A 22,162-nucleotide genomic window follows, 5' to 3' on the forward strand; every position below is an offset into this window, starting at 1 on the left:
TTGTAGATTCCACATGATCCCATAATAAACAAATACCTACATAGCAGTCAATGGATATACTATCTTCAGTATGCCCATTGTATAGCATCTCACATAAAATATTTGACTAATAGAATCCCATCATCATTGCTTCCTCAAGGGCAAGCGTTTCAACAGCCAACGTACTAATCCTTTTTATTTTTTTAACTCCCCAAGCCAAAAGAAAACATAAGAACAAAAGAAATAGGAGTAGGAGTAGGCCATTCAGCCCTTCGAGCCTGCTCCACTATTCAATGAGATCATGGTTGATCTTATACTTGAACACCATTTTCCTGCACTATCCCTGTGTCCCTGTCCCTTAATGTTTTTAATATGTAGAAATCTATCAATCTCAGTCTTGAACATACTCAATGACTGAGTCTCCACAGCCCACCGGGGCAGAGAATTCCAAAGATTCACCACCATTTACCATATTCACCTAAAAGAAATGTAATGAAACCAGCTGTACTTGAATACCCATCAGAAAGATCAACATGAGAAACTTCACTAAAACTGATTAGTTTCATGGGCAGGATTTTCCGCACCCGCCCGCCGCCAGGATCTTCCGGTCCTGCCGCAAGACAGTGGGCCTCTGGCTGGGGCGCCGCCTCACCCTTGGCGGGTCCCACCCGTGATGGGGCTGGAAAATCCCGGCCATAGGTTTTGGGTCATGATGGGGACTTAAGTATTTTTCTCCAGATGTAATATTTTTAAAGTTTTATTTGGCTTTAAAACATTTCCGTCTTTATAGAGTGTTTCACGGTAGTACTTAACTCCAACACAAAAACTAGCACCTAGTTTAGTCTGAGTGCACAACTAGTTTTACTGACCAATTAGGCTTTACAATTGCACTGTTTCTCTTTTAGATACAACAACATTTTTCTTTGAGGCCCATCAGGATAGGAGTGACACTCTCCAAATGGGATTGTTAATTTAATGTTACTCTGGACATACTCTGCTTAAGATTTAAACCAATATATTTAAAAACCCCACAAGCCTGACTCCCAATTTTAAATTCTCCTCTAATCTTATAACACATTTCTCAAATTCCCCAGTACCACCCCATTAGAAACCATCAACATTCATCATGAAGATGCCTGAAAGTTTTCCTTGATCATCCCAATAAAATATTGCAGAACCTGTATTGAGTTGAACACAACCTATTTTCAGCAACACAGATCTCACCGAAAAATATGCAGCTTGGAAGCCTCTTTCAGACCATAGGGGTATTTTTTTATTCAGTTTCCATAGCATCCCTTCTGCATCTGCTGCCTTTTTGAATGGTTTCAGAAACATTTCTCTCTGAAAGATATTGCCTTGTAGAAATAGGCTTATGTGTCAATTGATTTACATTCCCATGAATATGAGGCCAAAGGAGCTAAAAAGGTTTTCAAGATTATTTTTACAGCTTTGGGAAAATCCACTCTAATATCTGTATCACCCAGTTGGTCTTTAAGACCCCCAGCAACTAGCCTTACATTAGCTTTATAAGTCCCATGTGCAAGGACTTTTTCAGTACAAATCCACTGCAGTGACAAAGCTGTTTGGCCCTTATCTGCTGCCTAAGAATAAACTCCGAGCTCATGCTATCTAACTCCCTTTCAGTTTATTCTCAAGTCTTTTGGCAGCCACCAAAATGTCACAGGGACTGTGACATTTGTCATGAGGACTTCTGCTTCTAGTTTGATTCCAAGACTGTTATGTGGCCTTTATTTCATTATCTAATCTATTCGAGCTAAGGTCTCTACTTCCAATTTTATGTCTATCGGGACTACTACTGCAATTTTTCCCTCTTGCACTAATGGAGATTATTTCTCCAGTTCGTGATCATTTTCTGACCCAAGAATCACAGAATTGTTACGGTGTAGAACATTCGGCTCAGCGTGGCTGTACCGGCTCTCTGAGCATTTTAACTTAGTGCCAATCTCCTGCCTTTTCCCTGTAACCCTGCACATTGTTTCTATTTAAATAATCATCTAATCGTCCAAGGGTCACTTCCAGATTCACCCTTACTACATGCACTGTGCTTTCTATTCTTACAACCTATGTTTTCAGCCCACAGACTCCATTTTCTGGCCTTCATTCGGAATATTCATCCAATATTTGAATTTGCCAGTAGCTTTTCCTGCAGGTCCCACAACTGTTGCATCTGCACATTTGTTAGACCTCTCTGGATAGATATGACCTAAGTATCCACTCTGGGCAAATGACCTACAGATATGATGTGCCATGATCACTCACATTACCACTTTCCAGCCATTTACGTACCACATTCCATTCCTCAGGGACCTCATCACAAAACACATGAACATTTGAGGTGCATTGTGCCTTATTTATTTCTATCAGTTGCTCAGAGTCTGAGATCTTGTAATTAATTCTGATTAATCATGAGGAATGAATCGTAGCAGTTTGATTGCTATGTTTGATAAGTACTGTCTTAATATCACAACCTATTACCTAACAGGGCCTTTTCACTCTCTATAACTCTCTTTTATGATACACCAAATCACCTGAATTAAACTCTGTGTCAGAGAGTTTTAGACACTGCATCAGTGCTCTCTGAATTTTTTCAAAGACCTCAGCCTTGATGAACGCTCATCTCCCTGCATACAATTCATTTAAGCAGGCAAAAAAATTGGAACTAATGATAGCATCTTCTAGAGCAGTAAGAGTTTCACACAGAACAGAAGACAATTTGGGATTTTGTTCACAGACTATGCCCTCCAACCATATGAAGCAAATATTTTGCATTATTCACTCGTGCCAGGGTGGTTGTCAGCAAGCAGCCTGGTTTATCAGCTAACATTTTATGCAACATTTCATCGATCACCATATGATTCTTTTCAGAGTACATTCCATACAGGACTTTCGGCTGCAGTATTCCTAACCATAATGTTCATATTTTTGCACATGACTCTGAACTCATCATTGGCAAATTCACCTCCATTTTCAGTCAGGAACATTGCTGGTATCCCAAGTCCACTCCCAATCTATTTCTCCATGATTTTGACTATAATAGCCCTTTTGTCTTTACAAAATATTATTATAGAAAGACCAAATCTAGTCACCAAGTCTATAAAATGTAGGATGAAAATATTTCTGTCTTTGTCCCCTATCTTTAGATCCATAGCAATTATCTCATTAAAGTCACGTGCCAATGGAAGACTGACAATAAGACATGGCAGTATCCTCTGATGCTTTTTACTGATTTCACAACTCTCACTAATCTTTTCTAATATCCCCTATGCTCTTCATTGACCACACCTGCATCATTTAGCAGGATTTTAAAACTTTGACAAGCAGGGTAAGCAAATCTAGGTAACTTTAGGACAATTTGTTTCTTTCTTTCCAATTCTTATCACCTGATGTCATTAATAACTGTCTAGCACTCTTTAATAACATCAGGTGATAAGAATCTAGCACTCTGATAGGGAAAAAACAGATTCGTTCAAGGAATACTGCAGACCACTGATTTTACAAAACTTAATTGCCTTGTCATGCTCCATGCAAAGTTTTGTGTGTGTTAATTTCATAGAAGGCTTACTCAATAGCATAGGAATTTCAGTCTGCAACTGTACTGATAACATGGCTTACTCCAGCAGTTTTATATGGAATTGTAACACTCTTTAGTGATCTCACTGTATTGTCATCACCAAACTTAAAGCAAGTAGTACTTTTATACTCCTTAACCTTTCATAATTCTTCACTGCTTAGTGAATCAAGATAACATTTTAATCAAAATAAAAACAAAATACTGTAAATGCTGGAGGTCTGAAATAAAAACAAAGTGCTGGAAAACTCAACAGGTCTGGCAGCATCTGTACAGAGAAACAAGTTAACGTTTTGAGTCCAATATGACTCTTTGGAACATTTTAACCAATGTGTTCCATATACTGTTGAAATAAAGCTACTACTCAGCACTGTACAATAAAAGGAATCCAAAATCAACACATACACCAGAGGACTAAAACTCCTTGTGATCAGTGTAATGTCTTTGGATTCATCATTATCTTCATTCTCTTCTTCAGAATTCTCTTCATCATGTGTAATTTCAAGGACCCTGCTTCTCCAGTTTGAGTAATTCACCACATGATGATACTTCGAGTCTTACCTGCAGCACCTATTATCTGCTAAAATCTGCTTTAATCCTCATTCCGCTTCTCTTTAATCCTTCCATTGTACTGACACCTGCACCAATAATCTGGACCATTTCAAAATCTGGCAATCATTGAAGACCTCTATTCTTATCTCATTGTGAGATGTTCCATTGTTCTATAAAAGTTGAAGGAAATGATTGTATCTCAGGAATGTTTTCAATGCAGCAAACACCTGATCTAACAGTGTCTCCTTGCAGAGAACTGAACACCAGTTAGAAGCAGTTGCCTGTTGTGATCAAATATGTGCTTTCAAAGTTTGCATTTTTTGAGGCAGACCCTAACTGAAAGCAGAAACTAAAAACAGAAACTGAAAATGGAAACATAGAAAGGAAACTGACCCTCCCAGTTTCTAAGAAAACAAAAACTGAAACTGAGATTTGGAAACCAAATCTACTGCGCAGAATGAAACTGGTTGAGGTTATATATAGGGATGCAGAGCCATCTGAACTCAGCAGTAGCAGTTGATGAGTCCAGTGATGCAGTACAGGCAAGCTGAAGAAGACATAGGCCAGATCCAGAAACCTAGAATAAGTTGCTGCAGCTGTTTCTGTTATTTGAAGATACCATTGGTGGATCTATGCTATCTGGGACAAGTTGAGTTCTGCAGACATGTATTATTTGTGGTGAAGACCATGCCTGTGGAACTCAGGTTGGTTGTGCTGTCACTTGGGGATAAGCCTACATCTCAGAAACAGAGGAGCTGAAATTCTTAGTAAGGAAGACAGAGTTTTGAAGGACTTTGTGACAGAGATTGATTGCATTTAGGCTGCATAGACTGCCGAGCTAATTCATAAGATCTGCCTTAGTTATATCTACCATATAATGTGTAATTTATGGTTAATAATCAACCTTATTTTGCCTTTTAATTCAAGTTTAACTTATGTTGGTTCTGGATTTTAGAGTATGGGAGGTTATCTAAGATAGTATTTAGTGTTTACCTTGTTTGATTCTTATATAGTAAAAATTCTTCTGTTTAAAGTGTGGAATCTTGTGGCTTCATTCTCTTAGTAAATAACTGGGATTTCACTTTTTTTTTAAAAGAACAGTTACTGGTCTCCACCTAGGATGTTACCTTGTCCATATGAGTCACTTTAGGAAGCAAAAATGCTGAGTCATACCTTGTTTTCTGATTGTTAAGGGTGTAACCCATGTCCACATATCTACTTAATTATTCAGCTGGTCATATGTTTCAGACTCCGAGAACACAGGGTAATCATACATTAAAATTTATACTTGTTTTCTTCCATTTTTCACAACAGCTACTAGGGTTATAGTTTGCTGTCTGTTTTTTCATAGTTCCAACATTCACCTTTAGCTAACCATTCCAGAAAGCCAGTTGGTGAAGGATAGAACTAAAGCCAATCTCTTCATAATTTATGAGCATTTATTTGCAGAAACATTCATTCTGAGCACACTGACCAAACACAGTTTCAGCCTGTTCTTATTTGTAGAAACACAAGTGAATCCCCAGTTAAATGCCTACCACCTGCATACAATTAAATACAATTAATACACAAGTAAACCTGTCACTTAGGACTCATGCCTAAAAAACAGATAAACCACCTTACCCTTGCATAACCTATTACTGCAGCCTTACACCCACCTCTCATTGCATCCACATCTGCAGGCACATCACCCAAAGACAGTGCTACACAATCGACTCAACCCCTTCTCCCACACCTTTCTCTTCAGAGTTCCTGTTTTCAGACACTCAGGAACTGTGATCCACCCAGCCACAGGAACCCCAGGAGGAGGAAAGAGAGCAACATCACTAATTAAGCGGCTGCATCATGTAATCTGATACTCACAGCCACCAGCTAAAATACTAGCATTACACATTGCTTGGAGGCTAGTTTAGAGTTGGGATTAGCACTTGGTGAGTCTTTTATGCATGAGCAACCAGCAGCCAGGCCAAGAGTGGAATGCACTGCCTGGGAGGGTGGTGGAGGCGGGTTGCCTCACATCCTTTAAAAAGTACCTGGCATGTCATAACATTCAAGGCTATGGGCCAAGTGCTGGTAAATGGGATTAGGTAGGTAGGCCAGGTGTTTCTCACGTGTTGGTGCAGACTCGATGGGCTGAAGGGCCTCTTCTGCTCTGTGATTCTGTGAAAAGTGAAGGATAGTTCATTTGACAGCTCACCAGAGACTGAGGTGACAGCTGAGTCCTGCCACAGAGGACTCAGCTGAGGACATCAATGAGGCAGTATACAGGAGAGCAGCAAATGGGATACAAACCAAGCTACTGAGTGCATTGGCTGGCCTGTCAGAGAGTATCTTGTCTTTGTCAAGGAGCATGGGGGAGTCTGGCTCCAACTTGGCAGAGCATTTGGAGCAGAGCTTGCTCTCTGCGCAGCCTCTGCTCCATTGCCCTGTCATGCTGCAGACCCAGAGGTACAGCTACTGCTGCCCCCTACCTGTTGCAGCCTTTGTTTGCAAAGGTCACCCACTCCTCTGGCTGCCATCCCTACCCTCTGCAAGGATATGGGAACACTTTGTGGAAATTCCAAGAACTCGCCACAACACCTCCAAAAGCACTTGAGTACTTCAACACTCTAGAAAAAGTTCCAAAAATTTAACTTACCGACAAGTTGGATGCCTGGTCCTTTATTCAAATCATTACTCAACCTTTCACCCCCTTGCTTATCAAAAATCCATCTATCTTTGCATCAGAAGCATTCAAAGACTCTGCTTCCACTGCCTTTTGAGGAAGGCAATTCAAAAGACTCACAACCCTTAGAGAAAAAAATTCTCATCCCTGTCTTAAATGACCGTCTTTTCTCTTTAGATTATAAATTTTCCACCCCTTGAACCCCCTCCACTCTTTTTAGTTTTGGAAATCAGGCGAAAACTTGCCACTGGCTCAAGTCATACCTAGCACAAAGGAAGATTGTTATGGTTGTTGGAGGCCAATCACCTCAGCCCCAGGCCATCATTGCTGGAGTTCCCCAAGGTAGTGACCGAGGCCTATCTTTAACTGTTTCATCCATGACTTTCCTTCCATCCTAAGGTCAGAAGTGGGGATGTTCACTGATGAATGCATGGTGTTCTGTACCCTTCGCAACTCCTCAGATGCATACGAACATACGAATTAGGAGCACGAGCAGGCCTTTCGGTCCCTCAAGTCTGCTCTGCCATTCGATAAGATCATGGCTGATCTGATTTTAACCTCAACTCCGCATTCTCACCTACCCCCGATAACCTTTCACCCTCTTGCTTATCAAGAATCCATCTACCTTTGCCTCAGAAGCACACAAAGACTCTGCTTCCACTGCCGTTTGAGGAAGACAATTCGAAAGACGCACAACCCTCAGAGAAAAAAATTCTCATCTCTGTCTTATATGGGTTGCTCCTTATTTTTAAACAGTGGCCCCTAGTCCTAAGATTCTCCAACAAGAGGATTCCTCAGAATCTTTTGCATTTCATTCAAGTTGCCTCTTACTCTTCTAAACTCCAGTGGTTACAAACCTATCCTGTCCAACCTTTCATCATAAGACAACCTGTTCATTCCAGGCATTAGTCTAATAAACCTTCTCTGAATTTCTGCCAAGCATTTACATCCTTCCATAAATCAGGAGACCAATACTGTACACAATACTCCAGGTGTGGTCTCACCGATGCCCTATGTAGCTGAAGAATAATGTCCCTACTTTTATATTCAATTCTGCTCACAATAAATGATAACGTTCTAGTTAGTTTTCCCAATTATTCGTTGTATCTGCATACTAGCCTTTTGCGATTCAAGCACGAGGACACCCAGATCCCTCTGCAATCTCTTACCATTTAGATAATATGTTTTTTTATTCTTCCTGCCAAAATGGACAATTTCACATTTTCCCACATTATACTCCATTTGCCAGATCTTTGCCCACTCACTTAACCTATCCACGTCCTTTTGTAGCCTCCTTAAATCCTCTTCACAACTTACTTTCCTACCTATCTTTGTGTCATCAGCAAATTTAGCAACCATATCTTTGGTCCCTTCATCCAAGTCATTTTTATAGATTGTAAAAAGTTGATGCCCCAGCACTGATCCCTGTGACACACCACTCATTTCATCTTGCAAACCACAAAAAGTCCCATTTATGCCTACTTTGTTTCCTGTTAGCTAGCCAATCTTCTATCCATGCCAATTTGTTACCCCCCACACCATGAGCATTTATTTTACACAATAGCCTTTGATGTGGCACCTTATCTAGGTACAGTACATCCAAAAATTCCCCTTTATCCATAGCATATGTTACTCCTTCAAAGAACTCCAATAAATTGGTTAAAGATGATTTCCCTTTCACAAAACTATATTAACAGTGCCTGATTATCTTGGATTTTCCCAACATTTTCCCGATGACAGATTTTAAGCTTATTGGCCTGTAGTTCCCTGGTTTCCCCTCCCTCTCTTTTTGAATTAAGGAGTTACATTCACTATTTTCCAATCTAATGGAACTACTTCCCTAGCTACTTCTTTTAGACACTAAGATGAAGACCCGGGGACTTGTCAGCCCATAGTTCCAACAATTTGCTCAGTACCACTTCCCTTGTGATTGTGGTTTTCCTGAGTTCCTCCCTCTCTCCCATTGCCTGATTTACAGCGATTTCTGGAATGTTACTTGTATCATCTGTGGTGAATACTGATACAAAATACCTGCTTAATTCATCTGCCATCTCCTTATTTTCATATTACTAATTCCCCAGACTCACTTTCTATAGGAACAACGTACACTTTGTTAACTCTTTTCTTTTTAAAATATCTATAGAAACTCTTACTATCTGTTTTTATATTTCTAGCTAGCTTTCTCTCATACTCTAATATTTCCCTCCTTATTTATCTTTTAGTCATTCTTTGATGTTTTTATATTCTGTCCAATCTTCTGACCTGCCACTCATCTTTGCACAATTATATGCTTTTTCTTAAATTTGATACTATCTTTAATTTTTTTTTAGTTAACCATGGATGGTGGGTCCTTCCCTTGGAATTTTTTTTTCTCTTTGGAATGTATCTGTTCGATGTAATCTGAAATACCCCCTTAAATGCCACTGCATCTCTATTGATCTACCCCTTAACCTAATATGCCAGTTCACTTTAGCTAGCTCTGCTTTCTTGCCCTCATAATTGCCCTTATTTAAGTTTAAAATACTAGTTTTGGACCCACTCTTCTCTCCGTCAAACTGAATGTAAAATTCAATCATATTATGATCGCTGCATCCTAGGGGCATCTTCACTATGAGGTAATTAATTAATCCAATTTCATTGTACAATAGCAGATCTAGTATAGCCTGCTCTCTGTTGGATCCTTAATGTGCTGTTCTAAGAAACTATCCTGAAAACATTCCAGAAACTCCTCATCTAGGCTACCCTTGTTCATTTGATTTTTCCAGTCTATATGTAGATTAAAATCCCCCATGATTATCATCACACCTTTCTGAAGAGCTCCCACTATTTCCTCTTTTGTGCTATGTCCTACCATATGGTTTCTGTTAGGAAGCCTGTATACCACTCCCACAAGTCACTTTTGCCTTTATAATTTCTCATCTCTACCCAAACTGCTCCTACATCCTGGTTTTCTGAACTTAGATAATCCCCGTATATTGTGCTAATAGCATCATAAAGAGCTACCCCTCCATCTTTTTCAGGCTCCCTGTCCTTCTTAAATGTCATGTACCCCTCAATATTCAGGTCCCAATCTATGTCATCCTGCAGCCATGTCTCTGTAATGGCTATCAGATTGTACTTAATTGTTTCTATTTTCACTATTAGTTCACCTGTTTTGTTTCGAATGCTATGTGCATTCAGATAAAGAGCCTTTCGGTTTGCCCTTTTATTAGTTTTGTAACCTCTAGCCTTATCTGCCGATTTAGACTTAGAATTGTACTCTCTATCCCTTCCTGTTACAGTCTGTTTATCAGTTCCCATACTCATACCATTCTCTCTTGCCTTGTCTCTACTTTTCAATTTACCATATCTTCCCAAATTTGATCCCTTGCTCCAACTATTTAGTTTAAAATCCTCTCTATTTCCCAAGGTATGCGGTTTGCTAGAACACTGGTCCCAGTAGGGGTCAGGTGTAGCCTGGCTGACTATGCAGAAACTTTCCTTGCCCTGCCCATGTCACTGGTACCTACACGGACCATGACAACTGGATCCTCCTCCTCCCACTGCAAGTTCCTCTCCAACCCACAAAAGGTTAGTATGCATGTACAGCAGGTAATTAGGAAAGCTAATAGAATGTTATCATTTATTTTGAGGGGAATTGATTACAAAAGTAGGTTGTACACAGCATTGGTGAGATCAAATTTTGGAAGATGTGACAAATTAAGTTGAGAAGACAAGGCAAAGGAGTGAGGTAGGAATAAGGACAATGATGATCAGAGTGTTTCAGGAAGGAGCAGAGTGTATAAACCTAAGAGTGCATGAGCAGATATGGCTAGAAGTTACAAAAAAACATTAAAAAGACAGAACTAAAGGCTCTGTATCTGAATACACCTAGCATTCGTAACAAAACAGATGAATTGACAGCATAAATAGAAATAAATAGGTATAGTCTGATAGCCATTACAGAGACATGGCTGTGGGATGTCAAAGACTGGGACATGAATATTCAAGGATACATGACATTTAGGAAGGACAGAAAGCTAGGAAAAGGTGGACGGGTAGCTCTGTTAATTAAGGATGACATTGTACAATAGAGAGAGATGACCTTAGTTCTGGAGATCAGGATGTAGAATTAGTTTGGGTAGCAATGAGAAACAGTAAAGGTAAGAAGTCACTTGTGGGAGTGGTTTACAGGCCCCTTAACAGTAACCACACTATGGGGCAGAGTATGCAGGAAGAAATATTGGTGGATTGAGAGAAAGTTATGGCGATAATCAAGGGTAATTTTGATCGATATATAGATTGGACACATCAAATTGGCAAAAGTAGCTGGGATGATGAGTTCATAGAGCATTTTCGGGACAGTTTCTTAGAACCAACATGTTTTAGCACCAATCAGAGAACAGGCTATATGATACCTGATAATGTGCAATGAGACAGGATTAATTAATGACCTCATAGTGAAGGCATCCCTAGGCAGCAGTGATCATAAATGGTTGAATTTCACGTTCAGTTCGAGGGAGAGAGGAGTGGATTTAAGATTAATGTTTTAAACTTAAATATGGGCCATTATGAGTGCATGAAGGCAGGGCTGGCTGAAGTGAACTGAAAAATTAGGTTAGGAGATAGGTCAGTAGCAATGCAGTGGCAGACGTTCAAGGAGATATTGCAGAAAATTCAGAAAAGATGCATTCCAGTGAGAAAGAAATATTCTAAGGGAAGGATACACAATCTGTGGCTAACAACTATTTACAATTTATATCATTGACCTGGATGAAAGGACCAAATATATAGTTGCTAAGTTTGCTGATGACTCAAAGATAGGTAGGAAAGCAAATTGTGAAGAGAACATAAGGGACATAGATAGGTTAAGTGAGTGAGTAAAAATTTTGGCAGATGGTATATAGGGCGGAATTGTCCCAGATTTGCACTAAGTGCAGCAGCGGGTGGGAGCAAGGATGTTTTACCCACTGGCTGCAATGGTGGGTTTTCACGGCGTATCATCCCAATCCCACCTCATTAATCATGCATTCCCAGGAAACATGCTGGGTCACTAGCAGGGTATCCTCTCACTAGCATGCCCCACCATAAGCTCAGACCTTCAGTAAACCGGGTGCCATATTTAAAAGCTGGCCCTGCAAAGAGCTAGCACTCTTCAAGGGGTAGGAAGCTGCTGGGAACTGATGGCTGCCAAAGGGAGAAAACATGCTGCCCCCAGGTTTGGTGACACCTCCCTTGAGCACCTACTGGACACAGTGGAGGGCCAGCACAATGTCCTCTACTTCTGCTCTAGGCGAAGGCCAGCAACAAGGTCACCAATCCAGCATGGGAGGCAGTGGTAGCGGTGGTCAGTGCTGAGGCCCTGCAAAAGAGGACAGCAACCCAGTGAAGAAAGAGGATGAATGGCCTCATCCGCTCCGCTGGGGTAAATCATTCTTCTCATCGCTCTTAACTCACACACCCACAGGGATCTCATACCTCATGGGACAACACCACTAACTCTCACACACACCCTCACATCTCCATCAGGCTCATATCCTCTAGAGCTCGCGTCCTTATCCCATCAATGGCTTTGTTCACCACACAAACATTCTATGCAGTGTCATGTGCCCTGCTCACACTCTTTCCACCTGTTTCATGCAGGAGAAGCTGGCTCACATTAGCAGGGAGAGGTCCCAGACCTGGGGTGGAGTGGCCCACGTTAGGCCCCTAACTCACTTTGAGGAGCGTGCCATCACGCTGACTGGTGAGGATGTGGACTGTGCCTGCGGCGATGTTGAGCTCTGCGGTGAACACCCTCGTGAGGATCCTGCACCACATCATCCCTCTCTCAACACAATTGTGAATGCTCTCTCTCCTGCTTTTGATTCTGCTGTCATGCACTAATTATCTCTACTTTGGTTCATAGGGAGCTCTACCAAGCAACCGACACCCTCAGCCAGCCAGGTTCTCACCTCCAGCAAAGAGGACACCTCCATTGAAGAGCTGGAAATAAGCAGCCTGGAATACCCATCACAGCGCATACCCACACCCTCCACCAGTGCCGAGACACACACCTCGGTGGGACCTAGATCTAGAGCAGGCTTGGGTTCACAATCTGGTGGTCACCACACGGACACATGTCCGCAGCAGGAGGAGGCATGTTCAGCCAAGCCCCCTGGCATTCGGAGGACTGCTGGGGAAGAGGCATCTGTGGGCTCTGAGTCAGATGATGAGCCTCTGGATTTGACCTTCCAACTCATGGTGGAGAGTCAGCAGAAGGCGGGAGACCATCAGGCAGAGCTGTTGGAAGCCCTCAATGGAGTGCCAGGCGAGTCAGAGGAGTGCGTCCGCCCGCTCCCTGATGAAGTGTGCCCACATATGTGTGTATGGAGGTCACCATGGGGAGGATGGCAGACACCATGGAGATCCTGGACCAGCAGAACGCAGAGATGCGTGCAGAGCTGCACTTCATCGCGGCAGCCATGGGTGAGTTCTTGCAGTGGCAACGCGAGAGGGAAAAGGGGCACTTCGCCATCCCTCCAGGTGCTCCTTCCCCTCAGAGTCAGGCCGGGGCCCTCAGGCACCCGAAGGGAGGAGGAGCGACAACTGGACACCCCTGGGTCACGCACTCAGGAACCTCAAAGACTGTTCTCTCCCTCCAAGCCCACTTAGCTTGTACCCCCTCAACCTCATCCACACAGGGAACAGCTGGCCCACAGGTGGACAGTCAAAGCAAGCCAGGGCCCCCAAGACCTCGGCTCTCCAGAGGACCCACGCTGAAGTCATCAGAGGCAACAGGGCCAACCATTGCACAGGCTGTCTCCATCCCTGCTGTGGATGTCAGGGCAGCACCTAGAAGAAGTGGTAGGCCTGGAAAAGAATTTCTGATGATAAGTGGTTGCATGGGTGGACACTTTTTTCACTTTCCCATCTGAAAATATATTCACTTTCACTGAATAACGTGTAATGGTGTCTTTCAGCTTCATTTGCAGGCTTTGCAAGTTGTCCCACTGCATCCCCCGCCCCCCCCCACCACAATTAGCAGTTCAGCTGCACACAGCCAGTTCACGAGTAATTCTGGAGGGAGAAGTGTGTGTGTGGCAGGGCCTTTCAGAGCCTCATACAAGCACTCTCCCACGCACGCGGAGCCTTCATCCATCGCACTCATCTCAATACCCCGAGCATTTTCAATGCTGCCTGCTGGGATTCTCTTTCAGTTGTCCATCTGAGCTGATCTGCATCTCCACCCACCCACTGATCACACTCCCATGCTGCACCTGTGCTCATCCAACATGAGGCTCCTTTCATTTTTGATTTTGCAAGATGGCTGTAGTGAAGTATGTCTTCAGCTCCCTCATCCTTTCCCCTCCCCCAGTCACCCATGTCCTTTCCCCCATCACTGTTGACCCCCTGGCATTCCACCTCCCTATTGTCACCTACCAGCCAGAACCCTTTTCTTTCCGGACATCCAGCTGAATGTGCATGTTCCCTATCTTCCTGAGAATCTCACCCCCATCCACATTGACCTCCCGTAGCTCCTGCTTCTCACCCCCAGTCTGCCTCCGAGTCCCTACCAACCACCCTCTCCGTCCCTTCTACCTATGCCATTGCACTCTCCCCCTCCCATCCTATGGGCTCACTCTTCCCTCTCATTCTCATCAGTTCCTCCTACCGCACCCAGCCTCATTTCACTCCCCAGGAGGCAGTCATCGACTCTGCAGACCCCTCCCTTGCAAATTCACCTGGACATCCACCCCCCCCACTCCTTAATCCTTCCTCGCATGATCTTCCTCCCTCTGGACTCCATCCCCCCTTCTGGACTTCTTCCTCCCCCTGGATTCTTTCCCCCCTCCCATCTTCTTCCACCCCCTGAAGTCCTGCCCCTCTGGACTCCATCTCCCTCTTCGAACTCCTTCCCTCACTCCTACCTCCTCAGTTGCCACATTCTCCACCGTTATACCCTCCTCCCCTATGTTCCGTACCCCCTCCCAACCTCAACCCTCGACACCATCATTACTCCCCTCCCAGCACTATCGCTCCCCTCAATCTCACCCCTCGACACCATCATTACCCCCTCCCAACCTCACCATCCCTGACACCATTGTTCCCCCCTCCAACCACCTCCCCAAATCTGATACGCCTTCCTCGTCCAATCAACCCTGGACCTTCCACTCCCAGCCCTCCCATCCCAGTACATCTTCCTCTCCACCCCCTCAATAATCATCCATTGCAGCCCATGGCCAGGACACTGATATCCCAAACAGACTCTCAATCGCGGCAGAGTCATGTCCATGAGAATCCATCAGCATGTGATGCATGTGTTCCTCCAGGGTCTGGTAGCTGTAGGGCTCCAGCATCTTCTGCTCCTCGGATGTCCACAATGTGAGCAAAACCCTGATGGTAAGACCCAACTTCTGCACGTCACACCTGTCAAGACATGCCCTGCACTGGTTTTCCTGCTGATGCGGGTGGTAAATTTGACATGGGGGAATGATTCTGTTGAGCAGGGCTTATAATGATATGCAGATGTATTAGAATAACATTCCCACTGTGCAGCGGCGGGAAAGGTGGCCTGCCATTGACGGCTGGAGCGGATAATAGTAAACTGGCTTCACGATGGCGTGAAACCGATTTTTGGCCATCCCGCCGTATTGTTCGTTCATGCCTGCCATGACGCCCGATGCCAATGGGGACAGAAAATTCCGCCCAAAGTGTGGGAAAATGTAAGCTTGTCCACTTTAGCAGGAAGAATAGAAAAGCAGCATTTTATTTAAATGGAGAGAGATTACAGAACTCTGAGATACAGAGGGATCTGGGTGTCCAAATACTGTGATGGCTGAGTGAATAATTATCAGCTATAATGGATAGTGAGATTGGAGTAAGGAGACTATCTATCATCCTGGATGAGGTAACAGCCTATTGAGTAGGAGTAGTTATAAATGTCAGAAGATCCTAGATTAAATCCTTGCCTTGTCCTGAGTTAATTGACCAGGACTGCAATTACAATACTGCAATGGACCTCAAAGCTTGTGCATAGGAGGGGGAATTTGAACTCAGTTCTTGTGTGTAGAAAGGGGGAAAATGAGCCAAGATTCCTTCCTCTGTCCCTGATTTCATTAAGATTTTCTTAGTGCCCCGTTATAACATCCTTAATATTAGATTCTAGCATTTCCCTGGGACAGCCGTTAGCCTGTAGTTTCCTGCTTTCGGTCTCCCTCCTTTCTTAAATAGAAGAGTTACATTCACAATTTTCCAAGCTGATGGGACCTGCCAGAATCGAGGGAATTTTGGAAAATTAAGAGCAATCCATCTACTATCTCAGCAGCCACTTCTTTTAAGACCCTAGGATGAAGCACATTAGAACTTGGGGATTTATCAGACTTCTGTTTGAATAATACTCACAATACCCTTTCCCTGGTAATTGTAATTGTTTTAACTTCCTCCTTCCCTTTCACCTCTTCATTTACAATTTGAGTCTTCTACAGTGAAGCCAGGCACAAAATATCTATTGAATACATCTGCCATTTCTTTATTTCCCATTATTAATTTCCCAGACTCATACTCTAGAGGACCATTGCCCACTCTCGTTACTCTTTTGCTTTTTAAATACCTGTAGACACTATGGCCATTAACAGTGAGAGAGTGAGAGAGGAGCGGGGCCATTAACAGCAAGAAAGAGTGCAATGGGAGTGGTACCATTGACAGTGAGAGATTGCGAGAGGACTGTGGCCATTAACAGTGAGAGAGCACGAGAGGAGCGTGGCCATTAACAGCGAGAGTGTGTGAGAGGAGCGTGGCCATTAACAGCGGGAGAGTGCGAGAGGACCAGGGCCACTAACAGAGAGAGAGTGTGAAAGGAGCAGGGCCATTAACAGTGAGAGAATAAGAGGGGAGCAGGGCCATCAACAGCGAGAGAGTGCGAGAGGAGCAGAGTTATTAGCGGTGAGAGAGGAGCAGGGCCATTGACAGTGAAAGAGTGTGAGAGGAGCAAGGCCATTAAATGTGAGAGAGTGTGAGAGGAGCAGGGCCATTAACAGCGAGAGAGTGAGAGAGGGGCAAGACTATTGACAGTGAGAGAATGTGAGAGGAGTGGGTGCTTTAACAGTGAGAGAGTGTGAGAGGAGTGGGTGCATTAACAGTGAGAGAGTGTGAGAGGAGTGGGTGCATTAACAGTGAGAGAGTGTGAGAGGAGTGGGTGCATTAACAGTGAGAGAGTGTGAGAGGAGTGGGTGCTTTAACAGTGAGAGAGTGTGAGAGGAGTGGGTGCATTAACAGTGAGAGAGTGTGAGAGGAGTGGGTGCTTTAACAGTGAGAGAGTGTGAGAGGAGTGGGTGCATTAACAGTGAGAGAGTGTGAGAGGAGTGGGTGCTTTAATAGTGAGAGAGTGTGAGAGGAGCGGGTGTATTAACAGTGAGAGAGTGTGAGAGGAGTGGGTGCATTAACAGTGAGAGAGTGTGAGAGGAGTGGGTGCTTTAACAGTGAGAGAGTGTGAGAGGAGCGGGTGCATTAACAGTGAGAGAGTGTGAGAGGAGTGGGTGCTTTAACAGTGAGAGAGTGTGAGAGGAGCGGGTGCATTAACAGTGAGAGAGTGTGAGAGGAGTGGGTGCATTAACAGTGAGAGAGTGTGAGAGGAGCGGGTGCATTAACAGTGAGAGAGTGTGAGAGGAGCGGGTGTATTAACAGTGAGAGAGTGTGAGAGGAGTGGGTGCATTAACAGTGAGAGAGTGTGAGAGGAGTGGGTGCATTAACAGTGAGAGAGTGTGAGAGGAGTGGGTGCATTAACAGTGAGAGAGTGTGAGAGGAGCGGGTGCATTAACAGTGAGAGAGTGTGAGAGGAGTGGGTGCATTAACAGTGAGAGAGTGTGAGAGGAGCGGGTGTATTAACAGTGAGAGAGTGTGAGAGGAGTGGGTGCATTAACAGTGAGAGAGTGTGAGAGGAGTGGGTGCTTTAATAGTGAGAGAGTGTGAGAGGAGCGGGTGTATTAACAGTGAGAGAGTGTGAGAGGAGCGGGTGCATTAACAGTGAGAGAGTGTGAGAGGAGTGGGTGCTTTAACAGTGAGAGAGTGTGAGAGGAGCGGGTGCATTAACAGTGAGAGAGTGTGAGAGGAGTGGGTGCTTTAACAGTGAGAGAGTGTGAGAGGAGCGGGTGCATTAACAGTGAGAGAGTGTGAGAGGAGTGGGTGCATTAACAGTGAGAGAGTGTGAGAGGAGCGGGTGTATTAACAGTGAGAGAGTGTGAGAGGAGTGGGTGCATTAACAGTGAGAGAGTGTGAGAGGAGTGGGTGCATTAACAGTGAGAGAGTGTGAGAGGAGTGGGTGCATTAACAGTGAGAGAGTGTGAGAGGAGCGGGTGCATTAACAGTGAGAGAGTGTGAGAGGAGCGGGTGCATTAACAGTGAGAGAGTGTGAGAGGAGCGGGTGTATTAACAGTGAGAGAGTGTGAGAGGAGCGGGTGCATTAACAGTGAGAGAGTGTGAGAGGAGTGGGTGCATTAACAGTGAGAGAGTGTGAGAGGAGTGGGTGCATTAACAGTGAGAGAGTGTGAGAGGAGCGGGTGCATTAACAGTGAGAGAGTGTGAGAGGAGTGGGTGCATTAACAGTGAGAGAGTGTGAGAGGAGTGGGTGCATTGACAGTGGGAGGAGTCTGAAAGCAGCACCAGAGGAGAGAGTGATAATCAAAGGTGAGTTCACAGGGAAACAAATGAGTGATTGATTGGTGATTGGTATAAAGTCTTATTGGTAGTATTAAGGTCTACTTGCAGTAGTAAAGGTTATTGCGAGTAATAGGGTTAATTATAAATTAATTAATGAAAAGTAGTTAATTTATTAACTAACACATAATAAAGATGGCAGGGCAGGTGATATGTCATGACTGCAGAATATGGGAACTCCTGGACACTAGTGTGATCCAGGGCACACACGTCTGCAGTAGGCACGGCTTGAAGAGCTTTGGCTCAAAGTCATTGAGCTAGAGTCAGAGCTGCAGACACTGCGATGCATTGGGTTGTGGGGGGCGGGATGGAAGTTACCTGGACACTTTATTCCAGGAGGCGGTCACACCTCTTAAGATAGGCAGAACTTTAAAGTTTGTCAATGACCAGGGCTTGATAGGGTGGACGCTGAGAGATTGTTTCCATTGGTCAGGGAATCTAAAACATAGGGGCACCGTCTCAGGGTAAGGGGGTGATTATTTAGGGCTGAGATGAGGAGAAATTTCTTCACTCAAAGGGTTGTGAATCTTTGGAATTCTCCACCCCAGAGGTTTGTGGATGTTCCATCATTGAATACATTTAAGGCTGGATTGGACAGATTTGTGGTCTCTCAGGGAATTAAGGGATATGAGGAGCAGGCGGGAAAATGGAGCTGACGTCCAAGGTCAGCTACGATCGTATTGAACGGCAGAGCAGGCTTGATGGGCTGTGTGGTCTACTCCAGCTCCTATTTCTTACATTATTATGTAGAAACTCTGACTATCTATTTTTATATTTCTAGTCTGCTTTCTCTCATACTCTAATTATTCTCTGCTTATTTTTTAAGTCGTTCTTTGCAGGTTTTCAAATTCTGTCCAATCTTGTGACCATCCACTAATCTTTGAGGAATTGTACACATTTTCTTTCAATTTGATACTATCTTTAACTTAGCCATGAATGATATGCCTTTTCTTAGGGTCTTTGTTTCTCACTGGAATGTATCTTTGCTGAGTGTTATGAAATATCTCCTTAAATTTCTTCCATTGCATCTCTACTGACCTCCCTCTTAACCTAATTTCACAGTTCACTTTAGCCAGCTTCGTGCTCATGCCTTTATAATTGCCTTTAAGTTTAAAACACTAATCTTAGACCCACGCTTCTCACTCTCAAACTGAATGCAAAACTCAATGATGTTATGATCACTGCTATCTAAGGGCTCCTTTACTGTGAGCTTATTAATTATTCCTGTCTCATTGCACATTACCAGGTCTAGTATAGCCTGCTCTCTAGTTGGTACTCTAGAACATGCTGCTCAAAGTCTTGAAAAACTCTCTGAACTCATCATTCAGGCTACCTTTGCCAATCTGATTCATTCAATCTATATGTAGATTAAAATCACCCATGATTATCATTGTACCTTTCTCACAAGCCCCCATATTTCTTCCTGTATACCCTGTCCTAATGTGTAGTTACTGTTAGGGGGCCTAGAGCTGACTTCTTACCGTTGCTATTTCTTATCTCTACTCTAACTGATTGTACATTTTGATCTTTAGAATTAATGTCATCTGTCGCTATTGTACTAATGTCATCCTTAAATAACAAAGCTACCCATCACCTTTTCCTAGCTTCCTGCCCTTCCAGAATGTCAAGCACCCCTGGATGTTCAGGTCCCAGCATTATATTATACGTTAGGATATTTGGAAATTACAGCAGCCCATGAGGGGTTAATATATCCATTGACAGAAAGTCACATCTTACAGTCTGATGGTAGGGAACTGTTCCTCCCAGTCATGTTTTCACCCTGAAAACTACAAAATTGAAGTGTCTGACAGGAACAGATGAGTTCCAAAAGCCTGAAGAATTTGTTCATATTTCTACAGGAACTAAAGTCATGCAGTCAACCATATAATATAAAGATACACACAGGAGATGAATAAAGGGGTAAAAGATTGAAGCCTCCCTTTACATATTTCTCACAGACTAGTCTACACATTGATTGCCACTAGAAAACACTGCTGTGGTTGCCAAAACCCATATATTAGTTTTCAAATGTCATCCCAGCCTTCAAAATTACTTTCATATTAATTTCTGAACAGAAGACAATTCCCAATCGTAATGTGTGTTATGCATTTGCTAGGAACTGCCATCATCCTACATTGAAGTGCAAACAAATGATACCATGGAAACAGACAAGTTTGCCCAACCAATCTGTATTGGAGTTTATCCAACACACCAAGTCGCCATTTTAATCCTATTTGCTCATCCTGTTCATTTATCCCCTTTTCCATCAACTATATATCTAACATTAAATATTCACATATTGGGGTCAATATTAACCTCGCTGCAACAGTTGGTATAGAGTCAAAAAAAATTTTTTTTAAATCACAAAATACGACCCCAAACTTCTGTGTTTGTGCCTGCAACCACTTTTATGGTGGTGGATTTTGTATCATCCAACTGTCTCCCCGCCAACCTCCACCTTGTTACAAGATTTAAAATCAGACTCCCCCAGTGCATTTGGGAGCCTAATTTAAATTTAGTGGCTGTGAGCTAGGTTTCCCAGGGATCAGCAAATCCAACAATTAAATGGAGATGGGAGCAGTTGGATGAAGAATTAAGTACTTTTTATAGTGTTACAATCTCCATAGAAACTGATAACTTTTACAAAGAGATATGAATTCCTAGTGACCTATGCAAAGAAATGCACAAATTTTCACATTTTAAGTCTTTTACTGTAACAAACCAACTAAAATCAAACCAAGCAAAACATTACTTAATAGGCAACTAATACACTTAACAAAGAAAAGGTATCCACCCCCTTTTACTTCTTAACACAACAGAAAACCCCACACCACATTTATGCATTACACCACAGTGTCTGTAGACATGTAATCAGTTTAAAGTCCAACTCCTCTCGGATTAACAGGATCCCTTCACACTGCATTGCTAAGTTAATCTTCCATGTCTTTTTAAAGCACATCCTCTTTACTTTGAGCATAATCAAATGGACACCCCATTGTAAAGTTCTGTCTGTTGATTCTGTGGTTTCTAACTTTTCGCAATTGTGGTTTCCTTGATCATGGGTTCCATTCTCACCAACCCTTCAGTTGGTGATTAACCCAAAAGCAGCCCTTTTCATCTGCTTGGCATAGCAGCACCTTTCCCACCTCCTTCAGTTTGACTGATTCTGCGTCTGTGAATCTGCAAGCAACAAAGCCAACTACTCGCCCTTTGTGTCCAAGTGTTAAAGCTCCCACTTAACTTTCAATAGGGCTTGATCTGGGCCCCCAGTCCCCATGGCAACTCGGTCACATGGGCCTGTTGGTTGCCAGGCAAAGTTCAGCATAACCAATCCATTCCAGGGCTTTCTGTTTAACCTTAAATTAAAAGAGACACTGGTGTAGTGACATTGTCACTGGGCTAGCAATCCAGAGGTGCAGGCTAATGCTCTGGGGACATGGGTTCAAATCCCACTATAGCAGCTGGTGGAATTTAAATTCAATTAATTAATAAACCTGGAGTTAAAAGCTAGTCTCAGTAATGGTGACAAAGAAACCATTGTCGAGTGTTGTAAAAAAAATCTGGTTCACTAATGCCCTTTAGGGAAGGAAATCTGCCACCCTTAACAGATCCAGCGTACATACGACTCCAGACCCTACATGTGATCGACTCTTAACTCTGCTCTGAAATGGCTTAGCAAGACACTCAGTTGTTTCAAATCGCTA

Source organism: Cetorhinus maximus, chromosome 14, assembly GCF_964194155.1.
Source record: "Cetorhinus maximus chromosome 14, sCetMax3.hap1.1, whole genome shotgun sequence".
Lineage (NCBI taxonomy): Eukaryota > Metazoa > Chordata > Chondrichthyes > Lamniformes > Cetorhinidae > Cetorhinus > Cetorhinus maximus.